Below are 6,883 nucleotides of genomic sequence, written 5' to 3' on the forward strand. Positions count from 1 at the left end.
CTTATGCTAGATGATTTTCCCTTAGTGTTCATATCAACCAATATTGTAAAAGAGAGCACATATCTCTCCCCAGCTTCTTAAATTGGTCAAAAGGTTTTACTTTAACTTTTGTGAACTTGAAGTGGATTGTACATTTTTCTCTTATTACTTCATTTTACAAGTGCATTTTTAAAATAATTTTTATTTATTTTTGAAACAGAGAGACAGAGCATGAGTGGGGGAATGGCAGAGAGAGAGGGAGCCACAGAATCCGAACAGGCTCTGAGCAGCCTGCCCAGAACCCAATGCGGGGCTTGAACCCATGAACCGCAAGATCATGACTTGAGCCAATGTCGGACGCTTAACTGACTGAGCCACCCAGGCGCCCCTACAAGTGCATTTTTAAAGCATGAGATCAAGCACATTTAAATATTCATAAGAAGTAGTTGAGGCATATTTTATATACCTTTACAAGCCCTAACTATCCATTCAGAAACATATGTTTTTATTCCAGAGAGAGAGAGAGCAGGGAAGGGTCAGAGAGAGAGAGGGAGTTACAGAATCTGAACCAGGCTCTAGGCTCTGAGCTAGCTGTCAGCACAGAGCCCCATGCGGGGCTCGAACCCATGAACCTTGAGATCATAATCTGAGTGGAAGCTGGACTCTTAACCGACTGAGCGACCCAGGCACCCCACATTTTATTTTTTTAAGTTTTTATTTTAAATCAAGTTAGTTAACATACAGTGTTATATTAGTTTCAAGTGTACAATATAGTGATTCAAAACACTTCCGTACAACACCTGGTGCTTATCACCACAAGTGCCCTCCTTAATCCCCATCACCTATTTCACCAATCCCCCATTAACCTCCCTCTGGTAACCATAAATTTGTTCTCTATAGTTCAGAGTCTGTTTCTTGGTTTGTCTCTCTCTCCTTTTTCCCTTTAGTTGCTTGTTTTATTTCCACATATGAGAGAGATCATATGATATTTGTCTTTATCTGGTTGACATAGTACACTTAGCATTATACTCTCTAGCTTCATGCATGTCATTACAAATTGTAATATTTCATTCTTATGGCTGAATAATATTCCATTGTGTGTATACATATATATGTATATATACATCTTTAATCATCAATAGATGGATATTTGGGCTGCTTTCATATCTTGGCTATTGTAAATAATGCTGCTATAAAGATATGGGTACATATTTCCCTTTAAATTAGAGTTTTTTTATTCTTGGGTAAATACCCAGTGATGCAACTCCTGGATCACAGGGTAGTTCTATTTTTAACTTTTTGAGGAACCTCCATACCACAGTGGCTGCCCTGGGGTGCATTCTTACCAACAGTGCACAAAGCTTGCTCTTTCTCCACATCCTTGCCAACACCTGTAGTTTCTTGTGTTGTTGATTTTAGCCATTTTGACAGGCATGAGGTGATTTCTCATTGTGGTTGTTATTTTCATTTCCCTAATGATGAGTGATGTTGAGCATCTTTTCATGCATCAACTGGCCATATGCACATATTCTTTGGAGAAATATCTATTCATGTGTTCTGCCCATTGTTAATTAGATTCTTTGGTTTTGTGGTATTTAATTATATTAGTTCTTTATATATTTCGAAACTAACCCTTCATTGGTTATGTCATTTGCAAATATCTTCTCCCATTCCATAGGTTGCTTTTTAGTTTTCTTGATTGGTTCTTTGCTGCATAGAAGCATTTTATTTTGATGTAGTCCCAATGCTTTATTTTTTGCTTTTGTTTCCCTTGCCTCATGAGACCTATCTAGGAAAAAAAAAGTTATGGCTGAGGTCAGAGAAATTACTGGCTCTACCAGGATTTTTATGGTTTCAGGTTTCACATTTAGGTCCTTAAACCATTTTGAGTTTATTTATGTATATGTGTTAGAACGTGGTACAGTTTCATTTTATGTGTACCTCTCCAGTTTTCCCAGAACCATTTATTCAAGAGACTGTCTTCCCCATTGTATATTCTTGCATCTTTTATCATAGATTAGTTGACTATATAAGTGTGAGTTTATTTCTGGTGTCTCCGTTCTGTTCCATTGATCTATATATCTATTTTGTTAGTATTTTTGTGTTTTGGTTATACTATGGTTTTGTAGTATATCTTGAAATCTGGTATTGTGATAGCTTTGTTATTTATTCAAGATTGCTTTGGCTATTTGGGGTCTTTTGTGGTTGCATACAAATTTTAGTATTATTTGTTCTAGTTTTGTGGACAATGCTGTTGGTATTTTAAAAAGGATTACATTGACAAAGCAGGAAAGAGAATCCAATGGAAAAAAGACAGCCTCTTTAACAGATGCTGCTGGGAGAAATGGACAGCAAATGTAGAAGAATGAAACTAGATCACTTTCTCACACCATACACAAAAGTAAACTCAAAATGGATGAAGGACCTGAATGTGAGACAGGAAACCATCAAAACCCTAGAGGAGAAAGCAGGGAACAACCTCCTTGACCTCAACCACAGCAATTTCTTACTTGACACATCCCCAAAGGCAAGGGAATCAAGAGCAAAAATGAACTCTTGTGATCCCATCAAGATTAAAAGCTTCTGCAGGGCAAAGGAAACAATCCATAAAACTAATAGTCAACTGACAGAATGGGAAAAGATAGTTGCAAATGACATATCAGATAAATGGCTAGTATCCAAAATCTATAAGGAACTCACCAGACTCCACACCCAAAAAACCAACTATCCAGTGAAGAAATGGGCAGAAGATATGAACAGATACTTCTCCAAAGAGGACATCCAGATGGCCAACAGACACATGAAACAATGCTCAGCGTCCCTCCTCATCAGGGAAATACAAATCAGAACCACACTGAGATACCACCTCACGCCAGTCAGAGTAGCGAAAATGAGCAAATCAGAAGACTCTATATGCTGGCAAGGATGTGGAGAAATGGGCACCCTCCTACACTGTTGGTGGGAATGTAAACTGGTACAGCCCCTCTGGAAAACAGTGTGGAGATTCCTCAAAAAATTAACAATAGAACTCCCCTATGACCCAGCAGTAGCACTGCTAGGAATTGACCCAAGGGATACGGGAGTGCTGATGCATAGGGGCACATGTACCCCAATGTTCATAGCAGGGCTCTCAACAATAGCCAAAACATGGAAAGACCCTAAGTGTCCGTCAACAGACGAATGGATCAAGAAGATGTGGTTTATCTATATAATGGAATACTACATGGCAATGAGAAAGAATGAAATCTGGTCCTGTGTAGTAACATGGATGGACCTTGAGGGTGTTATGCTGAACAACGTAAGTCAGCCAAAGAAGGACAGCTACCATATGTTTGCAAGTATAGGAGGCTTAGGAGAAACTTAACGGAGGACCATGGGGGAGAAGGAGGGGAAAAGTAGTGGGGGAGAGGGAGGGAAGCAAACCATGAGAGACTTTTGAATGCTGAGAACAAACTGAGGGCAGATGGGGGTTATGGGGAGGGAAAGGGGTTGATGGGCATGGAGGAGGGCACTTGTGGGGATGACCACTGGGTGTTATATGGAAACCAACTTGACAATAGACTATTAAAAAAAGGATTACATTGAATATTTAGTTTTCCTTTGGTACTGTGGCCATTATGACAATATTAATTCTTCCAATCCATGATCATGAACTATCTATTTGTGTCGTCTTTAATTTATTTTATGAGTGTTTTATAGTTTTTTTGAGCATGGCTCTTATCCTCTTGGGTTAAATTTATTCCTAGGTGTTTTATTATTTTGATGCAATTGTGAATGGTGTTTTTTTTTCTCTTTTAACTTCTGTATCATTATTGTATAGACACAGTGTCGATTTCTGAGTACCAATTTTGTATCTTACCACCTTTCTGAATTTGTTCATTCCATCTAGTAGTTTTTCAATGGAGTCTTTGGGATTTTCTATGTATATTATCATGTTATCTGAAAATAGTGACAGTTTCTTTCTCTTTACCGATATAGATGCTTCTTACTTCTTTTTCTTGTCCTATGGCTAGGACTTCCCATACTATTTTGAAGCAAAGTGGTTAAAGTGGACATTCCCGATCTTAGAGGAGAAGCTCACAGTTTTCACCGCTGAATATGATTTAGCTGTGGGTTTTTCATATATGGCCTTTTTTTATGTTGAGGTATGTTCCCTCTAACCACACTTTGTTGATAGTTTTTATCATAAATGTATGTTGAGTTTTGTCAGATGCTTTTTATATAACTATTGAGATGATCATAGCACTTTTATACTTTCCTTTGTTGATGTGGTGTATATGACATTGATTGATTTTCAAATATTGAACAATTCTTTCATCCCAAGAATAAATCCCACTGGTTGTGAATGAGCTTTTAAATGTATTGTATGTGATTGCCAATATTTTGAGAATTTTTGCCCATCAACTGTGTTCATCAGGGATATTGACCTATGATTTTTGTGTATATATTGTCTCATTTTGGTATCAGTGTAAAGATGGCCTCATAGAATGAGTTTGGAACGTTTCCTTCTTTTTCTAATTTTTTGGAATAGTTTGCGGAGAATAGATATGAACTCTTCTTTAAATGTTTGGTAGAAGTATCCTGTCAATCCACACGGTCTTGGACTTTTATTTATTTATTTGTTTATTTATTACTAATTCAATTTGTTACTTTTAGTTGATCTGTTTAGATTGTCTATTTCTTCCTTGTTCAGTTTTGAAAGATTGTATGTTTCTAGGAATTTATCCATTTCTTCTGGGTTGCTTGGTTTGTTGGCATTTACTTTTTCATGGTATTCTCTTACAGTCCTTTGTATTTCTGTGATGTCAGTTGTTACTTCTCTCTCATTTCTGACTTTATTGATTTGGGTCCTTTCTCTTTATTCTTGATGAATCGGGCTAAACGTTTGTCAGTTTTATTTAAAGAACTCGTTCTTGGTTTCATTAATTTTCTCTATTGTTTTTTAAGATTCTATGTCATTTATTTCTGCTCTGATCTTTATGACTTCCTTTCTTCTACTCACCTTGGGCTTTGTTTTTTCTTCTTGTTCTAGTTCCTTTAGGTGTAAAGTTAGATTGTTCATTTAAGTTTTTCTTGTTTCTTGAGGTAGGCCTGTATTGTACTTCCCTCTTAGAACTGTGTTTGATGTGTTCCAAACATATTGGACCATTGTGTTTTCATTTTCCTTTGTCTCCATGTATTTTTTTTTTAATTTCTTCTTTTTTTTTAATTTTTATTTATTTCTAGGAGAGAGAGAGACAGCGCGAGCAGGGGAGGGTCAGAGAGAGAGGGAGACACAGACTCTGAAATAGGCTCCAGGCTCTGAGCTGGCAGTCAGCACAGAGCCCGACGCGGGGCTCGAACCCACGAACCGCGAGATCATGACCTAAGCGAAAGTCGGCGCTTAACCGACTAAGCCACCCAGGCGCCCCTAAAATTTCTTCTTTGATTGCTTCATTGACCCATTGGATATTCAGCATCACTTTGTTTAGTCTCCATGTGTTTGTGTTTTTTCCAGTTTTTATCTTGTAATTTATTTCTAGTTTCATATTTTGCAATTGGAAATGATGTTTTGTATGATTTCTGTATTCTTAAATTCATTGAGGCTTATTTTATCACTTAATATGTGATCTATTCTGGAGAACATTACATGTGCACTTGAAAAGAATGAGTATTCAATTTTTTTGATGGGAAGTTCTGTGTATATTTGTTATGTCCATCTGGTCTAATGTGTCATTCAAAATCATGTTTCCTTGTTGGTTTTCTGTCTGGATGATTTATCCATTGACGTAAGTGGGGTGTTAATGTCCCCTACTACTGTATTATCATCATTTTCTCTCTCTATGCCCATTAATATTTGGTTTATATATTTAGGTAGTCTAGTGTCAGGTTCATATATAACAAGTATATCCTCTTATTAGATTGATCTCTTTATCATTATATAATGTCCTTCTCTGTATCTTCTTATAGCCTTGTTTTAAAGTCTATTTTGTCTGATATAAGTATTGCTACCCAGCTTTGTGTTTTGTTTTGGTTTCCTTCCATTTGCATGGTGAATGTTTTTCCATCTCTTCATTTTCCAACTCAATGTATCTTTAGGTCTGAGATAAGTCTCTTATAGGCAGCATATAGACGGGTTTCGATTCTCGTCCATTCCACCACCCTATGTCTTTTTATTGGAGCATTTTGGTTATTTTAATTTAAAGTAATTATTTATAAGTATGCACTTACTGCCATATTTTTGTTTTCTGTAGTTCTTTGCTCCTTTCTTCTTCTCTTGCTTTCTTTACTTGTGATTGGTGAGTTTCTATACTGTTATGTTTGACTTTATTTTCTTTTATCTATTATAGATTTTGGGTTTGTGGTTCCCATAGGTTTCAAATATAACATCTTAAGTAAATAGCAGTCTATATTAAATTGTTGGTTGTTTAAGTTCAAACACATTCTAAAAAGAAAAAAGAAACAAAAAATTCTTCTTTTTTTTCCCTTTCTCTTCCCTTTCTAGCCCCTCCTCCATGTTATATATATATATGTATATATATATGATGTCATATTTTACATCTTTTTATTCATAATTTTCTTGTGACTAATTATGGCCATATCTTTTCTTTTCCACTTAAAGAAGTTCCTTTAACATTTCTATAAGGCTCAATTAGTGGTAGTAAACTCTTTTACCTTTTGTTTATCTAGGAAACTATCTTTTTTTCAAATCTGAATGATAAACTTTCTAGGTAGAATATTCTTGNAAAAGTATTATACCTGAGCGACTGGGTGGGCTCAATCAGTTAAGCGTCCAACTCTTGACATTGGCTCCGGTCATGATTTCATGTTTCATGAGTTTGAGCCCCACATCAAGCTATGCACTGACAGTGTGGAACCTTCTTGGGATTCTCTCTCCCCGCCTCTCTCTACCCCTCCAGTGTGG

The sequence above is a fragment of the Crocuta crocuta genome, unplaced genomic scaffold (genome assembly GCF_008692635.1).
Source record: "Crocuta crocuta isolate KB4526 unplaced genomic scaffold, BGI_CrCroc_1.0 scaffold206, whole genome shotgun sequence".
NCBI lineage: Eukaryota > Metazoa > Chordata > Mammalia > Carnivora > Hyaenidae > Crocuta > Crocuta crocuta.